This window comes from Cryptomeria japonica, chromosome 2 (genome assembly GCF_030272615.1).
Source record: "Cryptomeria japonica chromosome 2, Sugi_1.0, whole genome shotgun sequence".
NCBI lineage: Eukaryota > Viridiplantae > Streptophyta > Pinopsida > Cupressales > Cupressaceae > Cryptomeria > Cryptomeria japonica.
The window spans coordinates 648,959,503-648,979,585 of record NC_081406.1 but is presented as its reverse complement, the minus strand read 5'-3'; the positions used below and the strand labels follow the sequence as shown (position 1 = coordinate 648,979,585).

Sequence of the window (20,083 nt, the reverse complement as noted above, 5' to 3'; positions counted from 1 at the left end):
AAGGCAACATCCGAACCCTTTTAGGTCTCGGCCCTAAAGGGTAACATGACCCCAAGCCTAGGCCCAGCCCTATCTCTCACGCTATCCTATAACACTCACGCCATAATAAATTTGGCGCCAAAACCTAAAGGAGGCCGACTTGAAATAAAGGTTAAAAGCGCATATAAATAAAGGACATTTCTCAAGTTAAAATCATCAATTCAATCTCAAGCGAAAGCGAATTTAGCTCTGCTGCTAAGGTGCAAATTTTCAAGGAAGGGTGCAAACTTATCCAGACTTGTGCGAAATTGTCCAAGAGGACATAGTGTATTTTGATGCAGTTTTGAAGCATGCAAAGGGACAGATCTGATATGTGAAGATCAGATTCAAGCTAAGTATTGTACTTATGATTTAGAGGAGAATATATAATCTGACCTGTGGGTCATTCATGCTGGGTTTTTTCCTCCTTAGAGGTTTTCCCAGGGTATGCTTGTTTGTCTACTGTTTTTATTTCTGATTTTACTGAATGTTGGCTTATTAAATACTGCAAATCTGATTACAATCTAGGGCATAATCAATTATATAAATTTGATTAACATACCTAGGGTATAAAATTACATGGTATCAGAGCTAAGGTGTCACTAACTTCTAATTTTAGCAAATCAATTGTTGCATATAGCTATTGTTTGTTTTCAGATTAAAAATGTCAGGTTAGAAGGCTAAAGATAGACTTGAGGGAGCCATTGATTTTGCTGCTTGGAAAGTTCGTATTCTATTGATCCATGAAGAGAATGATCTACTAAAATTTGTAGAAGTAGAAAGGCTGTCTCCTCCAGAAGATGCTAAAGAGCTGAAACTGTTCAAGAAAGATTCCCTCAAGGCTAGAAGGATCATAATTGAGTCCATCAAGAATCATCTTGTCACTGTCATATCAAAGTTTGTATCTGCCAGAGAAATGATCAAACACTTGGAAGGGATGTATGAAGTCAACAATCTCAGTAGGGCCCTTGCTCTAAGACAGCAGCTTCTTCACATGAAAATGAAAGAAGAAGACTCAATCATAGCCTACTTCATGAAGATCAATGACTAAAGGACAAGCTAAGCACTCTTGATTGCCAAATCTCAGATAAAGATCTTGTTATGATTGCATTAAATGGTCTACCTGATGAATGGGAACCATTCATTCGTACCATTGGTGGAAGAGCCAATCGTCCCAACTTTGAGCGTCTTCAATCTGATTGCATCGAAGAGGAATCTCGAATTGAGGTAAGAGGAAAACTCAAGAACTCTCTCAAAGATAATCATGTTCTCTTAACTAAATCTAGGAAAGGTGGTCATTGGAAGAAAGAGAAGAGAAGCAAAGATTTTTCCTCCTATGATCCAAGGAAAAAGTCAAGAGATTCCTCTCACATTCGTTGCTTCAGATGTGATAAGTATGGTCACTATGCCAGAGATTGTCAGAATGACCCAAAGGAAAGGGAAGCCAATTTAAATGAAGTTGCCGAACAAAGTGAAGATTACCTTCTTATCTCTGCTCTATCCAGCAATGTTCCTACGTGGATACTTGACAGTGGTGCCTCCAGACACATCTCAAGATTTCGTGAGCATCTCTCAGATCTGATTGAAAAAGACACCAATCTTCATGTAGTAATCGGTGATGATGCTCGATACTCGGTAAAAGGTTCTGGCACTACCTCTTTAAAACTAGATTCTGGTATTTCCTTGCAACTCTGTGATATTCTCTTTGTACCTGGTATTAAAAGAAATCTTATTTCCATTTCTGCCTTAGAAGATAAGGGTTTGCAAATAGCATTTTTTGAAGGGAAAGTACTCGCTTGGCCTAAGAAATCTAATTTCAAATCTGCTCGTATTATTGGAAATAGATGTGATAGTTTATATAAGCTTGCAGCTAATCCAATTCAAGCTCTCATTCATGAGACCCCTGAATCATGCGAGCTATGGCATAGAAGATTGGGTCATCTTCACTTTCAAGCTCTTCCCACTCTCGGTAAAATGGTCAAAGGTATGCCTAAACTCAATTTATCTCATGATGATGCTTGTAAAGGTTGTGCACTGGGTAAGAATGTAAAGAATCTTTTTCATAAAAGCGATAGTAGGGCTAAAGAAAGGTTAGAGCTTATTCATTCATATTTATGTGGTCCTATGTCTGTAGCATCTTCTAGCGGTTTCCTATATTATGTTATCTTCATAGATGATTTCTCTAGGAAAACATGGATCTATTTTCTTAAATCTAAAGAGTCTGAAGAAGTCCTAAACAGATTTAAGGAATTCAAAGCCTTAGTTGAAAATACTACAAGAAATCGAATTAAATGTTTGACGTCTGACAATGGAGGTGAATACACCTTAGATAGTTTCTCTGACTTTTGTGTTAACGCAGGACTTAAGAGGGAGTTTTGTGTTCCCTACAATCCTCAGCAAAATGGAGTTGCTGAAAGAAAGATCAAGACCATTGTTGAAGCTGCAAGAGCCATGATCCTTGATCAAGACTTGCAACCTTTTCTATGCTCGGAGGCATCCAAAACCGCAGTTTATATTCAAAATAGATGTCCTCATCGCGTCCTAAAGGATGTGACACCTGAAGAAGCCTTTTCAGGAATCAAACCTGACATCAATCACCTAAGGATATTCGGAAGCCCTGTGTATGTTCATGTGCCTAAAGAAAAACGAACCAAGTTGGATCCATCTAGAAAGAAAGGCATCCTAGTAGGATACAGCGAATCTTCCAAAGCCTTCAGGATCTACATTCCAGGTCAAAGGTATGTTGAGGTAAGTAGAGATGTAACTTTTGAAGAAGATATTGCTTTCAAAAGATCTAAAGATTCATTAACCAACGATAATGATATGGTGATTGATAATCAAGATTCAATAGTTGATGCTAACCCTGAGTTACAGGAGGAGTCTACTGACCTTCCAAATCAGGAAGTTCAAAATGACCCATCAGAACCCATCCACTCTACCGATATACCTCAGGATATTGTGGTCTGCAAGAAGAGACCACTTTGGGTTAGAAACACGATTCAAGATGTTGAAGGGTTTGCTGCTCCCAGAGGAACCTTTAGAAATAGCAAGAGTTTCCAAAATCACGCCAACTACATTTCTGTGATGTGTAATATAATTGAGTCTGAACCTCACAATATCGAAGAAGCTATGTCCCATCATGCTTGGAAATTAGCCATGGATGAAGAGTATGGGTCTATCATCAAGAATGATGTCTGGGACATTGTACCCAGACCCAAAGGTAAGTCTGTTGTTTCCTCTAAATGGTTGTTTAAAATTAAACATAATGCTGATGGTAGTATTGAAAAATATAAAGCTAGGTTTGTAGCACGTGGTTTTTCTCAAAAGGAAGGAATAGATTATGAAGAAACCTTTGCCCCTGTTGCTAGATATACTTCTATTAGGTCTATAATAGTTATTGCTGCAGCCAAAGGTTGGGAGCTGCATCAAATGGACGTTAAGACAGCCTTCCTTAATGGTGTCATTGAGGAGGAAGTCTATATTGATCAACCAGAAGGTTATGTAATCCATAAAAGAGATTCTCATGTTTGCAGGTTGAAGAAAGCCTTATATGGGCTCAAACAGGCTCCTCGTGCTTGGTATGAAAGAATTGATAAGTACTTACTAAGTTTAGGATTTTCCAAGAATGACGCTGATGCTAACATTTACTTGAAAGTTTATAATGATGAGATGCTTATTTTAGTTTTGTATGTGGATGATTTATTTCTCACTGGTGAAAGTAAATTAATCATAAGATGTAAAAAGGAATTAGCCTCAGAATTTGAAATGAAGGACTTAGGTCTAATGCATTACTTCCTAGGGTTAGAAGTATGGCAAAGAGCTAATGAAATTTTTCTAAGTCAAGGAAAATATACTATTGATATTTTGAAAAGATTTAGAATGTTAGATTGCAAACCTATGCATACCCCTATGGAATCTAACTTAAAGAAGTTCAGTGTTTCTGCAGCTAACTCTGATTTTGCAAATCCCTCTGAGTACAGGCAGTTGATTGGCTCCCTGATGTACCTAGTCAATACTAGGCTAGATATCTGCTATGTTGTGAATGCTCTCAGTCAGTTCATGAGCTTACCTAAACTTTTTCACCTGGTTGCTGCCAAGCACATTCTAAGATACCTGCGTGGCACGATTGGTTATGGGCTGAAGTATTCACTTAATACCTCAATCCTCTTGGAAGGCTACTCAGATTCAGATTGGGCAGGAAGTGTCAAGGACAGGAAAAGTACTTCAGGTATCTGTTTCAACTTGGGCTCTGCAATGATCTCTTGGGCATGTAGAAAGCAATCTTCGGTAGCATTAAGCACTGCAGAAGCTGAGTACATTGCTGCATCTGTTGCATCCAGAGAAGCAGTGTGGCTTCGTAAGCTCCTTGTTGGATTATTTGGTCAAGCTAGTAATCCTACCACCATTCATTGTGATAATCAAAGTTGTATAAAGATGTCAGTAAATCCTGTATTCCATGATTGGTCCAAACATGTGGAAACACACTATCATTTTATTCGGGACATGGTGCAAAGAGGTGCCATTCATCTAAAGTACATTAGCACAGATGAACAGATTGCGGACATCCTTACCAAACCTTTATCCAGAGTGAAGTTCAAATACTTCAGAGACAAGCTTGGTGTTGTGGAAAATGGGACCCTAATTGAGAGGGAGCTGCAATCTCAGTGACTCTATCTGCAACACTATGAATCATCTTTTGCTTGTGTGCAAGAATGAATTATGTCCAATCTATGCTTGAGTGCTAGATGGATGATTGTAATTATGTAAAGACCCACTTGTGTACTACACTTTCTATGCTTGTGTGCTAGAACCATCCTATGCTTGTGTGCTAGGTGGAAGATGTAATTCTATGCTTGTGTGCTAGATGGAACTCTAAAGGTTCAAATTATGTATTCTCCTCTTCCCTAGTTAAGAGGGAGTGTTGTTTATAACTAGGGCTTTATAGGGTTCGGATTGCCTTAAGGCAACATTCGAACCCTTTTAGGTCTAGGCCCTAAAGGGTAACGTGACCCCAAGCCTAGGCCCAACCCTATCTCTCATGCTATCCTAAAACACTCATGCCATAATAAATTTGGCACCAAAACCTAAAGGAGGCCGACTTGAAATAAAGGTTAAAAGCGCATATAAATAAAGGACATTTCTCAAGTTAAAATCATCAATTCAATCTCAAGCGAAAGCGAATTTAGCTCTGCTGCTAAGGTGCAAATTTTCAAGGAAGGGTGCAAACTTATCCAGACTTGTGCGAAATTGTCCAAGAGGACATAGTGTATTTTGATGCAGTTTTGAAGCATGCAAAGGGACAGATCTGATATGTGAAGATCAGATTCAAGCTAAGTATTGTACTTATGATTTAGAGGAGAATATATAATCTGACCTGTGGGTCATTCATGCTGGGTTTTTTCCTCCTTGGAGGTTTTCCCAGGGTATGCTTGTTTGTCTACTATTTTTATTTTTGATTTTACTGAATGTTGGCTTATTAAAATACTGCAAATCTGATTACAATCTAGGGCATAATCAATTATATAAATCTGATTAACATACCTAGGGTATAAAATTACAAACATTGTTTTTGCCTTTGACATACTCAATGTCAAAGTCGTAAGCTTGTAGCTTACTCACCTATTTCTGCTGCCTCTCATTCAGGTCCTGCTGATGCAAGAAATGTTTGAGGCTATTGTGGTCTGTCTTCACTACAAACTTGCTTCCTACCAAGTACTGCCTGAAATTGGTCAAGGCATGCATAATTGCAAGCATCTCCTTATCATAGATAGGATATGACCTCTCAGCTTTCTGCTTTCAAACACAATTGGGTGTTTGTCTTGCATCAACACAACTCCAACACCTTCTCCTGATGCATCACACTGAAGCTCGAAAGGCTTGGAGAAATCAGGTAGGGCCAAAACAAGGCATGTGCTCATAAGTTCTTTAAACTTGTCAAAAACTCCTTGTGCCTTTTCTTCTATCCACACAAAAGCTCCCTTCTTAGTGAGATATGTGAGGGGGGCAGCCATCTAAGAGTAACCCTTCACAAACCTCTGATAGAAGCCACATAGACCCAAGAACCCCTTCAGGTGAGTCAAGTTCTCGAGTGGAGGCCAATCAACTATGGCTTTGATCTTTTCTGGATCAACCTTCACTCCTTCTGCACTGATGATATGCCCCGAGTAAAGCAACTCCTTCATTCCAAAGTCACACTTAGATTCTTTTGCAAACAATGATTCAGACTCCAGAATACTAAGAATTTTATCTAAGTGTTGTAAGTGCTCCTTCCATGTCTTACTGAAAATGAGGATGTCATCAAAGAAGATAAGCACGAACTTCTGCAACTGCTTCTGAAAAATCTTGTTCATGCACAACTGGAAGGTAGCAGGTGCATTAGTCAAGCCAAAGGGCATGACTAAAAACTCAAAATGCCCAAAGTGGCATCTGAAGGCTGTCTTCTCAATGTCAGATTCCCTCATCCTAATCTGATGATAGTCGGACCTGAGATCAATCTTGGAAAAGTAGACAGCACCATGTAGCTCATCAATGAGCTCATCAATCCTAAGAATAGGATACCGATTTTTTATGGTTTTCTGATTGAGAGCCCGATAATCCATGCACATGCGCATGGTCCCATCCTTCTTCTTCACCAGAACTACAGTCGAAGCAAAAGGGCTCTTGCTCGACTGAATGTAACCCATGTCAAGAAGCTCCATAATGGCTTTCTCAATTTCATCCTTCTACTTCTTGGGGTATCGATAAGGAGTAGTCATGATAGGCTTAGCTCCTTCTAACTCAATAATGTGTTCAGTACCTCGCTCGGGAGGTCTACTAGGAGGTGGATTCAAACACCTTACTCCTCTTTGTAATCAAATTTTGAATGTCATCGAGATAACTTCTCTTCTCTTAAAGTGAATTAGATGGCATGATCATGCACTCAGGAGATTTACCAAGAGGGGGATTCCCAAAAATCTTACTCTTTTTTGTGATTAAAGATTGTATGTCTGCAGAGTAGCTTCCTTTTTCTTCAAGTGGACTTGATGGCATTATCAAACACTTTGTTGCCCACTCCACTTGGTTATGGTGGATCAGCCTCTCCATCCTCTTTGAGGATACAATCTGAGGGCCTCCATTAGACATCCCTCTCAATACTACCCTCTTTCCTTCAAACATGAATTTTAACTCCATGGTTTTCAAGTTAAGGGTGATCTCGCCAAGAGATCGCAGCCACTGAATGCCAAGGACCACATCATCAATCCCTCCAATGTTGACAACGTAGAAGTCATCCTTGACTTCATAGTTACCCAGCTTCATTGACATGTTTGAAACCATCCGTTTGCAACAAATGGTTGATCCATCAACCACCATGACCTTGAAGTCTTCAACATCATCAGTGATAAGACCTCTCTTTGCAACAATTCTAGCATCAATGAAGTTGTGAGTTGCTCCGGTATCAATTAGAGCAACAAGTCGATGCTCTCCCAATGCTCCTCGAACTTTGAATGATTCATTCTTGTGAAAGCTCGAGAGTTGGGCAACTATACCCCTATCTTCATGGTCACTTTCAGGCCCTTCTGGAGCCTCTTCATACTCACTTCCCTCCGAATCAAGCTGCTGTTCTGAATTTTCAGAATCTGATCCATCAGCTGAATATGCCTCCATTTGACGAGCATTACTCTTCCCATGGCATCTATGACCCGGAACCCAAGGTTCTTTGCAGGAATAGCACAGATTCTTTCTCTGGAGCTCTTGACGAAGCTCATCATCCATCCGCGAAGGGAACTTCTTAGGCTGATTAGAAAATTTCTTCTTGGCTTTACGAAATGAGAAAGGCTTTGACTGAAATTTGGACTTAGGGGCAGCCAACTCCATGCTCCTAGCCTTCTTGATTGCTTCAGCCAAGGTGGGCGGGCCAAAGGCTTTTACCCAAACTTTCAATGGTTCTTCAAGTCCCTCAGTCAATAGGACCACTAACTTCTTCTCAAAAATACTACTAACCATAACTGAAAGACTTTGAAACGCAGTTATGAAAGTATCCAAAGAGCCCTGCTGTTTGAGTTGTGCAAGCTCTCTAAACTTCACCTCCGGATCCTTGGTATCAAATCTTTCAATCAACTTGTTGGTGAATTCCTCATAGGTATTGATCAAGTTATGGCCAAGGGTGACCAACCCATGGTACCACCACTCGTGAGCAGCTCCATCCAAGTGCAAGGTGGCGAACTCGATGGCCTCTTCTTCGGGCATAGGCTTCAAGGACAAATAATTGTCCAATTTTTGCACCCACGTTCTAGATGTGCTCTTATTGCTTCCATCAAAATGCGCTAGAGTAACCTTCCCAAGAGCTTGTTGATAGTCTCTGTTTGCCCTCTCGGGTGAATACTTAAAGCATAAAGTACGTAATGCAGAATGATGTCATAGATATCAGACAAGTATCAGATATGTTATTCCATTCATAATTCGTCCCTTTACAAGTTACATTCCGAAGTATATAAAGATGCCGAGGGGGTGTGAGCGCCAACCGTCACACTGCAACTACCACCCCTCGGCTGCCAACTAACCAACACAATTACAACTTAATTAACTAGTTTTATTTTCGTGTACAATATTGCTGCCAACATCATCCCCCCCAAAAGAAAAGAAGTCGTCTCTGGACGACTTAATACAAAATAGAGATGACATTAAACAAAACTGCTGACACCAGTCGAGCCCGAAACTTATACACCTGTTGCGTCCTCGCTTAAAAACCCTTTTCTGCTACCATCCTATGCTCAAGTGCGGATTTCACCATTAGTGCTTTCTTTGACATCACAATCCTCCTATGCCTAAACCAAATTTGTCTGCGAAACATGCTTTTCGGTCTCAGCCTCCACAAACTGCTACTCAAATGATACTGTCTCCCTAACCAATTTGTCCTCGATAGCCACCCGCGCTGCTCTCTTGGCATCCAACTCCTGGGTACGCTGGGCTATGTCTCACGCTAGTACTACCTCCAACCCCCCTCTGCATCCACCAAGGCAACCTCACGTCCAGCCAAGACATACTCCAAGTTCCTCAAGCGTACCATTCCTACCTGGAGGTGGCCACAACCCTTTAGCACAAAGGCTAGGAAAAACCTCAAATCCTCCATCACACTCCCCAAAGGCTACTAACTGAACTGAATAACTCTCTACTGTCATACAATTGCGCGGACCTGCAATGCCTTCCCTCAAACTCTGTTTGTTCGCAACCTCCAAATCCGTCTCCCTCTATGGCTTATGGCTTCCCCGCCAATGCTTAGCTGTAGGCTTCTTTCTCACAGTACAAACAACCACAACACTTACCGTGACATCTCCAATGCCCTTCGTCCAACTCCAACAAGTGTTCTGTAGCTCAAAAATAAACTGGGGTTTGGGGGCAATGCCCCCAATGGGGTCGAGGGGCAGCGCCCCCGCGAGGTCTGGGGCAGCACCAATCATACGCCCACCTCCTGTGCGGTTGACACCCTCCTTACCGTACGGTCACACCTCCAGCCCTTCCCGTGCGGTCAACACCGTCCTTACCTTACAGTCACACCTCTAGCGTACGGACCACATGGTCAACCTTACGCACCATACGGTCCTCCTTCTGCCCACTTCCAACTGCCAGCATTCCCTTTGCGTCGTGTACTTGGCGTGCGCATACCCGTGCAATCCCCTTCCTCCGTGATATTTTCCTCCTTACGTGGCTGACTCTACTTTCTAATTTCCTGCGCTGAAATTTTTTTTTTCCTTTCGGCGGATTGTGCGGCTGTGCAGGTTTCTGCGGGGCCATGTATTTGTTTTTGTGCAGGCTAAAATAGCCACCGCAGGGTGACCCCGTAGTGGACACACGGTGCCACCGTACGGTGGGCACACGATACCACCGCACGGTGCACCCGCGGTGCCACCGCACAGTGACCCCACGGTGCCACCGCACGGTGGACCCGCAGTGCCACCGCACGGCGGACCCGCGGTGCCACCATACGGTGACCACGCGGTGCCACTGTACAGTGACCATGTCGTGCCACCACACGGTGGATGCCTGGCCCCACCGTACGGTGCACTTTGCCTTTTCTTTTCTTCTTTTTTTTTTTTTTTTTTGCAAGCCATACGAACACCTGGCGTACGAGTTTTTCTTTTCTTTTTACAAGCCGTACGGTCACCTGGCGTACGAGTTTTTTTTGTTTTTTTTTTTTAATTTTTAATTGTCCAAATTCGGCTCAGGTTTCGTGCCTCCGGGATCGCCTTTTCTCTGTTTGCCTCGTCCGAGGGTCTCCCGTTGTGGTCCTGTGCCTCTCAAGTCACCTGCCCAGCCTCTCGAGTCCCCTTCCATCCTCTCGGGTGCCCTTCCGGCCTCTCGGGTCCCCTGCGTGCTTCGCGTGGTAGGGTTTCAATTTGGACCTGTTGGTGGCAAGTCTATTTTCAATGGCCATCCGAAGACCTGGAACCACAAATTCTACAAGGACCACGGTCTCCTTCCCGTACATAAGAAAAAGAAGAATAATAAAGATTTTGAAAGGTGCGGCCTTCCACATAGGGTTCCAATCGTTGCCGACACAATTGATCTTCGGATTATCTATGTCACCGAGGTTTGGGGCGTCTCCCTTCCAATATTCTATGTATTTTGGCAAGTACACCTCCTCTATTACTTGCTCTGGTTCCTCTACTTCGAGCTTGTAGCTTTGGAACATTTCATAATCCTCCATCTGCCAATGGAAGAGCCTGTTCAATGACCCTGTCTCATCCTTGGAGCACTCTCCTAGTTTGAGAATCCCTTCGTCGTTGGGCTCCCTGCAGCCCCGTCCTTCGTCCCTCGAGTCGCCTTTTCCTTCATCCTCTGATTCCAAAGATGATGCCAATTCCTCGTCAACAACTTGGGTCCTCAGATCAATGGTGTACTTCCGCGGCTCCGCCCCCCTTTCTCCATAGAAAGGGTGTTCTTTTTCCAATCGTGGTTCACCTTTGCTATAACCAGCCACCCTCTGCCTAAGATGGTGTCGTACCCCTTCTTCTTGAGTGGGATTACCACAAAATCTAGTATGAAAGGTTGCGTGCCGATGGTGACCGGCTGGGCCATCAAGGTGCCGAGTGGCTTGATGCCGTGTTGGTCTGCACCTACCAAGTTGAACGTGGGTGGCCATAGTTTTGGCTTCCCCAACTTCTTCCACGTATCCTCTGGCAATACATTCACCCCCGAACCTCCGTCCACGATGGTGTCTTTGAGGATAGCCCCGAGAATTCCCATCTCTACTACAGCAGGATGCTGACCACTATTTAAGGCCAACAACATTGGGTCAGCCGAGGGGCTGACCGTAACTTCCGCCCGTGTGGCACGCAAAGGTGCCTGCGCAGTGGTTTGTATGGAACTAAAAATGGAGGTTCTTAACTGTGGCATTGTTTCTAGAAGGTCCTTTACCCTTATAGGTACTTCCATCTACAGTACTTGCCCAATGATGTTATTTTCCACTTCGGTACGGGATGATGTACTCGCCACCTCGTTGTCCCGTCGTTCGGTCGTCATCTCACGTTCAATATTGGCCTTTGCCTCCCGTAATCTCTCCTCTGTACAGGGGTGCGGGTGATCGCCAGTACTTCTTTCTCACCAGTCTTCTCAACCTTCTCAATGTTGAGAAGATTAACCCCTGCCTGTGGACAATTTGCGTCCTCATGGTCGCCTGGCCCACACCATCGACAAAGGTACTGAGGGGTGGCTTCCTTCGTGCAATCACGGGTGAAGTGCCCCCACTGATTACAGGCCTGTTGACGTGTATTTTGTACACAATCATACACAGAATAAAATACCGACAGGCATCTTATCCTCTCTTGAGAAAATAGTCTCTAACTGCTGAAGATCTGCAAAAAGGATCAGTTAGATGGACTCCAAGGTTCTTTTAGTGGGGTCTCCACGTGTGGACAAGCTTTTTTAGTGGTATGATGTGATTTGCTGTTTCCTCCAAGGCGTCTTACGGATTCAAAAGCTCGAAGATTTTACTAAACTAAAAAGGAACTTTCAAAAAATGGAAAAAGGACAGGGTTTAAGGAAGTCTAATCTAGCCTAACCCTATGAACGACTTAGCATGAATGAGATTTGGCAAGACTCAACCAACTTCAATTTTGCCATAAGATAACAACTCAATTGAAATTAGTGCGATCTTCTAAGGTAATAATGGTATTCAATGCATCAAAGACCAAGGACACTACTACGAAGGTACATATCCTAGATGCAAAAATGCTTGAAGGTTAAGGACTCAAAATGTTTTCCAGTCGACCACGCAAGGCGTTCCTACAATCAGCAAGAAGCTAGTGGTTTGGATTGCGAATCCTACCAAATATCAAATCTCACACTTAGTCTTTCAAATTAACAAACTACTTTGATTGAGCGTGATTCAAGTACATCCAACAACCATGAAGATAACTCAAGAAATTTGCAACAAAACACCATAACTTCAATATTTTATTGATTTCCAAGTCATCATATACAACAATTGCTTGAATTTCTCTCTTCAAGACTCAATCTTGCTACAAAATAAAATTTGCTTCTAACTCTAATCTTTCTATTACATCAACTATTATCTCTCACACTTATTCACTATTTTCTATTTTTCTATTACCAAATGAAATGAAAAATGGGGGTATAAATAGCATCCCCAGTTACAATGAAAGGTCCAGATTGAAAGTAAATCAATGGACAAGATCATGACACCTAAACCCTAATTAGGGTTTGTTACAAATGACCTCCTTTTTACTGAACAATATTAAATACATAGCCAAATATTAAATTTGGCACAAAAATCTAGGAGGTATCAACCAATAAGAAATAAGATGTCATGTCATCTGTAACAACCTTTCATCTAGAATCTTATTCCCTTTCCAATTCTCTTTCTTAGCGTATGCAATGAATTTTGTCACGATTCCTTCGATTTCTGTGCTTGGAATCTCGGGAAGATTCTTGATACTCTCTTCTAAGTGGATAACCTGATCAAATGCATCTAGAAGAGCTGTGTCCCAAGTAGGTTCAAGTTCCTTTGTTCTATCAATCAGGAGCATGGTGGCATACATCTGATCATACTGCTCATCTGTAACATCTGCGTCCTTGCGAAAGATGATCTTGATTCTATCCTCAAATTCTTGTAAATCCACATCTGTCTCGACCTCGATCCTTCTGCCAAGAATGGTACGAAGTACCTCAAATACTCTGTCCTGGATCGGATTGATCACCTCCTCAACTTGACCACATCTAACACTGATGTCCTCAAAGAGAACACTCTTTATATGGAGTAAGGTTGACCACTGAAACAAACTGTGAGAATCACCTTCTAAGATCCTCTCTTGTGCTAAAATTCTTCTGGATGTGTGTCTTATAACTTTCAAGACAGGGATGACAACGTCCTTGGTATGGGCAAACGCAGCTACTGTTGCCATCAATCTGTGAATAATGTCAAGAACTTGGATAGCCTGGTGGGTGATCTTCGACATCCTTGTAACAAACTCAATGGCCACCGTGTGAGATCTATCCATCCAACCACATGTACGCTGGACCAGGTTCCTGAATCTTTCTGCTTCATTGATTGATTGAAGGGGTAATGCCTGCAATGGTGATCTAACTGGATCCTGACGTCCCAAAGGTTCATTGATGTGACTGAAATACGTCCTCCATGCACCGACCTCTCTCTCAAGCTTTCTATTCTTTTCCACTTCTTCTCTAAGCTTGTCCTTCAATGCCTCAAATGTGTCGGTGGCGTCATCTAAAGTCTGCTCTGCTGTGGATGGTCCTAACTCAATAGTCTGTATATGGTAGTCTTCTGCTAGGATCTCACCTTCATATTTGTCTGCTGCCGGTGTAGCTATCTGCAGTTTTCTAGATCCAGTCTCATCTCGAATCATCTTGGACATCTTTGTAGCCTTCTTCTTCTCTGTTGTCATATGTGAACGTCCCACGAGGCTCTCTAAATCAATTGCACTGTCCTCGTCCTCAATTACGATCACCTTAGTCAATCTTTCCTTCAACCAATCTGGGATATTCGATCTTGTCTCTTGAACTTGAATTTCTTTGTGTACTATTTCTTCTTGTCTGGGAGGAGATGTTACTTCATTATCATTATCTAAATCATAGTCTTGGAGAGATCCATCGGATGAAACATGCTGTGCCTGTCCTTCCTCCTGTCTGTCATTCTGTACCATCGAGTCCATGGACTCTTCCACTCGAACTGTTCTATCCTCTGGTCTGGAAGAAGTACCTGGTGTTTGATCTTTGTTGGCACCTTGCTTCTTCTTGGAAGGCTCTTTCTTTTCTGATCTTTCTTTTCTCTTCGATCCTCTCGAATGGAGATTGCCCTCACTGGCACATCGAAGGTTACCTTCCCCTGAATTCCTAGGATTAGGATTGCCTTCACTAACACTGGCTCCACCTTCAGCTGGCTTTTCTTCCAAAGTAAAAGACATGGCTATGCCCTGTTCTCTCAACTTCTGATGCTGAACGTCTACCCATCTGCGAGTACAAGACAAGACTGGTGCCATCAAATCATCTAAATCCACGGCCTCGGGCTCATTCCAATTCGAACTTATTGTTTTGCTTTCTCTATCGTATGAAGATTGGATGTGCCTGCCGTTGTCCTGAGCTTGGTCGGCTACTCTGTAAATCTTACATTTCCTGATGAAATCCAAAGGCAATCTAGAATGTATCTTTCGTTTCACTTCGAGATCATCTAGGAGATTCATCATAAAATCTTCAATTTGGTACTCATGTCTAAATCTTCTACCGACCGTCTCCTCTAAATGTCCATGTGGATCAAAACTATTCCTCCAAGAAAAAGATGAAAAAGGATACAAGGCTAACTCCTTCTCTGCGTCATCCATGGCTAAGACATTAGGACATATCTCAACTGAATTACCCAAAATAATAGGTACCTGAACTCCATTCTGATGTCTGTGTCTGAATGCCTTCACATATGCTGCCAACTGCCTTGTTACTTTAAGTAACACAATTCTATCTGTCGGGTACCTCGGCAACATGTATGGAGGTAAAGGACATCCATGCACTCTAATGTAAGTGAACTTGGGAAACTGAATGAACCAAGCACCGTACCTCTTGATGAATTCCTGGGCATCCTGAGATAATCTGTTGTGAATCCCTCCTTGCAACGTCCTTGTGATGTTCATCGTGAAAGTATCATTGGCTAACTTGTAGTTCTTCCCTGGTGGATGATGCAAGTAGGTATAGGATTCACAAACTCTGACCTCGCCGGGTCCTCTTCCAATCACTCCTCTGTGAGGTAATCCTGCGTACTCAACGCTCCTGATTAAGGCATAGATGACGTATGAACTCATGTGGAAGGACTTAGTAGCCCTGAGTCTTCTCAACTGTACGTCCAAGCAATGGCTAATTATCCTAGCCCAATGTATTGTACCCTTTCCTTGAACAATCACCTGGATGAAATAAAACATCCATTTCTCAAAATAGAAGGCATGAGGTGCTCCTGTAACTCTGTTGAGCATGGTAATCAAATCTCTGTACTCCTCCTGGAAATCAATCCTGTGTGGTGTGTTCGGTACTTTGCTCAGACGGGGACGACTCTTGAGTAGCCAGTTCTTGTTGATTATGCTTAGGCAAGCATCTGGATCATCATCGTACACTGATCTGGCTCCTTCAATGCTCTTGTATATCATGTCCCTGTGCTCTGGAAGATGGAAGGCTTCACTTATGGCTTCCTCTGAAAGGTACGCCAAAGTGTTTCCCTCATTGGACACAATTGTCCTGGACTGTGGATTGTAATGACGGGCACACTCGAGCATCAATTCGTGGCACTGAATAGCTGGAGGAAAGTCGGCCGCCTTAATGATGCCACTCTCTATTATTCTCCGGGCGACAGGTGATGGCTTGCCGATGTAAGGGACCTCCCGGAACTTCTTCGTGCTAAAGTTCCCCAAGTTTGTATCTCCAATGTTGCTCCACTTGGACACGATCTTGGTCTCCACTTATTCGGTCTTCTGATCTTCTTTCATGAGAGCCGAGCGACTGGTGGATGCTCCCGCCTTTGGGGTCGCCATACCTACACAACATTTCATTATAAGAAATAGATTTTGCAATAAATAACGTAAATAAGAGAGATAAATTTTAGGAAACCTCATGATAAGTCTCTAGAGTTATCATTTCCTAAAATACAACGATTGAGCCAAGAGATTCAAAATTCAAAATTTCAAAATTTGAAATATGACGATGAATGAATAAAACAATAATAATAAATCGCCATACCTCGATAGAGAGCTAACTCTAGAATGCAAAAACAAAATTTGCCTAGGCAAAATTTGAGGTATAAGATAATCTTCAATATGATCTCCTCAAAATTGACTTCGCCACCTCTGGAGAGAATGTGATCTTCAATTATCGCCTTGGACGTGGTCTCAAATGGATCTTCAAGTTCGCATAAACAAATCTCCAAGTCCTTAGCAAATTCGCCTCAATGTATCCTCAAGTTCGCACCACCTTTGGTCTTCAACGCAATTCGCACTCTATACTTGATGATATACTTCGCATCACTTTTGGTTTGGATAAAGCGCCACCCTTTGGATCGAAGCGCCACCTTTGGATGAATGAAACTCGCACCACCTTGGATAATATTCGCACTATCTTTGAACACACTTAACACTTTCCTTCGTCTTCCTTAATTCGCATGTAGAGAGGTAAAATAATGATGTAGAAATGATAGTTTTTACCCCCCTTTATATAGCGCTCTCATCCTTCACCCCTTTGGCCGACTTGGAGATAAAAAAAACACTTTTAAAAATAATTTTAAATGATTTGCAATAAAATAAGAAGGCCGACCTCCTTAAATGAGCGCTTGAAATCGATTTTTTATTAATTAAATAATTAATTATTAATGCCTTGCGTTTTTTTTTTAAATGAGAATTTCGATTTTTAATAAAGGCAAAATAATTAATAAATATTTAACGCCATATTAAATGCCAATTTAAAAAATGGATTTTCAATTTTTAATCGATTTAGCATTTAAGGAAATTTAAATTGTTTAATTTGGCGCCAAAAATATGAAAATAAAGGGACGTACCTCATCGCTCTGGTCCCTTGGAGAGGGACAGGAGCGATTCACCATCTTTGGCATGATTCTTGCGTTTTCAACGTTCAACTCCTTCATCTCCATGTTGATTTTGCGATGTTTGTTGGGTCCTTCAAATTTGAATTTCATTCCTGTGCGAGCAAGTGCATCTCATGACCATTATCGCCCTGGTCCCTTGGAGAGGGACAGGAGCGATCCTAAGGTTTTTGCTTGAAATTCTCCATTTTGGTACGATCCTTCCCTTGTATCATCTTCCAAATGCCATTTAAAACCTTGTGCGTCCTTGTCTTAACGTGATTTTCAAAGAATATCATGTGTTTTGCCTAACATCGCCCTTGTCCCTTGGAGAGGGACAGGAGCGATCCATGATTTTATGTTCATCTTGTATCTTTGACCTTCGTACCTCCATTGTAAGGCGAATAATATCATCGCTTGTGTCCTTTGCGCTTACTCTATTTGTCTTCATTATGTGTTTGGACGCATTAAAGGGACCATCGCCCTTGTCCCTTGGAGAGGGACAGGAGCGATCCATTATTTCTCCTTGATCTTGGCGACTTTAAACTTCGATCTCCTTTGCAACGTCTTCCCAACGATGTCCCTTACCTTGCTTATCCTCGCCTGGCTTTGATCTATGCGTGCTTTTGATGATATCGCCTTGGTCCTTGTCCAAAGGACAGGAGCGATGTGAGGCCTTTACATTATTTGGCGATGTTTGGACGTTCAAAACCCTTGCGAATTATCTTCAAACGATGCCTTGGACCATATGCAATCTTAGGACGTCTTGACTTAGTTTGAACTGGAAACAAAACAAGGAATCCAAAGCAAATCGCCCTAGTCCCTTGGAGAGGGACAGGAGCGATATAGTCTCCATGCTCAAAATGGTGATCATTTCACGTTCAAAACTCTTGTTTATCATCTTGTTGTCATACCATGGACCCTCCAGAACATTGCAACACATTGTCCTTACGTAAATCTTGCATGAATTGATCAAATATATCCAATATCGCTCTGGTCCCTTGGAGAGGGACAGGAGCGAAGTTCATCATTGCAAGCTTGTTCTTGTTTTTACCAACTTGCAATTATCTTCATTGCGTGAAATGACGTCCTTTAAGTCCTCTTGGTAGCTTAATATTTGCTTGTCCTTTGAAATCGATGCCTTAATGGAAATATCGCTCTGGTCCCTTGGAGAGGGACAGGAGCGATATGGGTCTTAGAGTGCACATTCCTTCCATGTGATGACCTTTACAACCTTGCGCTTGATGGAAATGCCCTAAAATGTCTTCGCCACCCTTCGTCTTGACTTGGATCGGTTTAAACATGAACAAGAAGCAATACAATCATTGTATCGCCCTGGTCCCTTGGAGAGGGACAGGAGCGAACTTGCTCTTGTGGCCTTCATTTCACTTTGTCTCCTTCCAAATTTATATTCAATGGATTTGTCATGCTCTACTCTATTCGTCCATGCCTCGACATCATTTGTAACTTTGCAAGAAAAGCAATTATATCAAAAATCGCTCTGGTCCCTTCCTGAGGGACAGGAGCGAACTAGGCTTTTAACACTGTTATGGACGTCCCAAAAATCTTCAAATTATATTCAATGCGTTCATCTCATGTTTTCCCTTGCTCTTGAACGTAAACTTGCCTTGACCCTTGTCTGGATTTTTGCAAAATGAAGGAAATCGCTCTGGTCCCTGGGAGAGGGACGAGAGCTACAAGGTACCTCGCCCTGGTCCCTTGGAGAGGGACAGGAGCGATTTGGTCAATATAGGTCATTCTCCTTCGTTTTTGCATCTCAAATTATATTCATTTGGCAAAGTATCTTCCTTCGGACGTCCTCAAATCATTAAGTTTTCGAAATCTTGCAAGGACAAGGCGAAATTTGAATTGTAGCTCCGGTCCTTCACTGAGGGACAGGAGCGATTTTCCTCCTGGAGGCATTTCTGTGCTCGTAAAAATCTTCAATTTATATTCAATGGGAAGATCTCGTCGTTCTCCATCACTTCAAACGTAAAACTTGTCTGGACTCTGCAGGGATGATGAGATATTTGAAAATGAGCTCCCGTCCATCACTGAGGGACAGGAGCGATTTTGCTCCTACAGGTCAAAATAACAAGATTTTTCACATTTTAACACTTCACGAGGCGAAAACAAATCAATTCCAATGCCCAGGATCAAAATTCAAAAAAGTCAAAATTTGGTCAAAATATTCAATTGGACAAAAATTCACATTGACGGTCAACACTTAGACAAATTTAAGCTCTGCATGAACATTCCAATTGAAAATTAGACCATTTTGTCGAAATCATTGCATTCAAAATTTGCATTCTAGAAAAGAAGCTCAAAAGCTCTCAAAAAAAGACTGGATTTTGGCTTGAAAAGGCAAAATTTAAAACCCTAAGGCTTGGCCCTAAATCCAGACGACCAACTAACTAACAAAACCCTAAAAACGAAAGCGAAAACGAGCGAAAAACAAGCAAAAAGAGGGGGCCCCCATTTGCGATGGGGCGATGTGTGAAATGGTCACAACAAGGCCCTACATTGGATAATTGGCCGGCCCTTGGCGTCATACTGGATACGACTTCCATTATTGTTATTGTTGCTATTCCTTCCACCGCCACGTCTGTTGTCCCGGTAACCTCCAGATGATGTCGTTGTGTTGGTTTGCTGGGTCGTACCTGCTGGTGCGGATGTTGTGGCCTGCTCCGTGAACAACACTTGGTTCATTTGCGTATTCCGGGTTTTCATGTTGTATGGGCACTCCTTGGTGGAGTGTCCCATCACTTGGCAAATCTCGCAGAATGCCTTCTTCGAGCAAGTACCCTTTGTGTGCCCCTCCTCTTTGCACTCAGTGCACCATATGTCCCCTTCGGTCCGACTGGTGCTTCTCAATGTTTTGAATTCCCTCCTCATTCGCTCCATGTCTTTCCAGAGCGCTTGCACCCGTTTGCCAACCTCGCTGTCGCTGCTGCTTTCCTGTGACGAGTCATCCTCCTCGGACGAGCTATCCTCCTTCTT

At 42.4% G+C, this 20,083-nt stretch overlaps 1 protein-coding gene across 2 annotated transcripts in view; it reads left to right on the top strand.

The window, feature by feature from the left end:
- LOC131054616 (uncharacterized) overlaps window positions 1–20,083 on the top strand; it is a 246,999-nt gene that overhangs the window by 194,823 nt on the left and 32,093 nt on the right. The gene's annotated exons all lie outside the window — the stretch shown is intronic.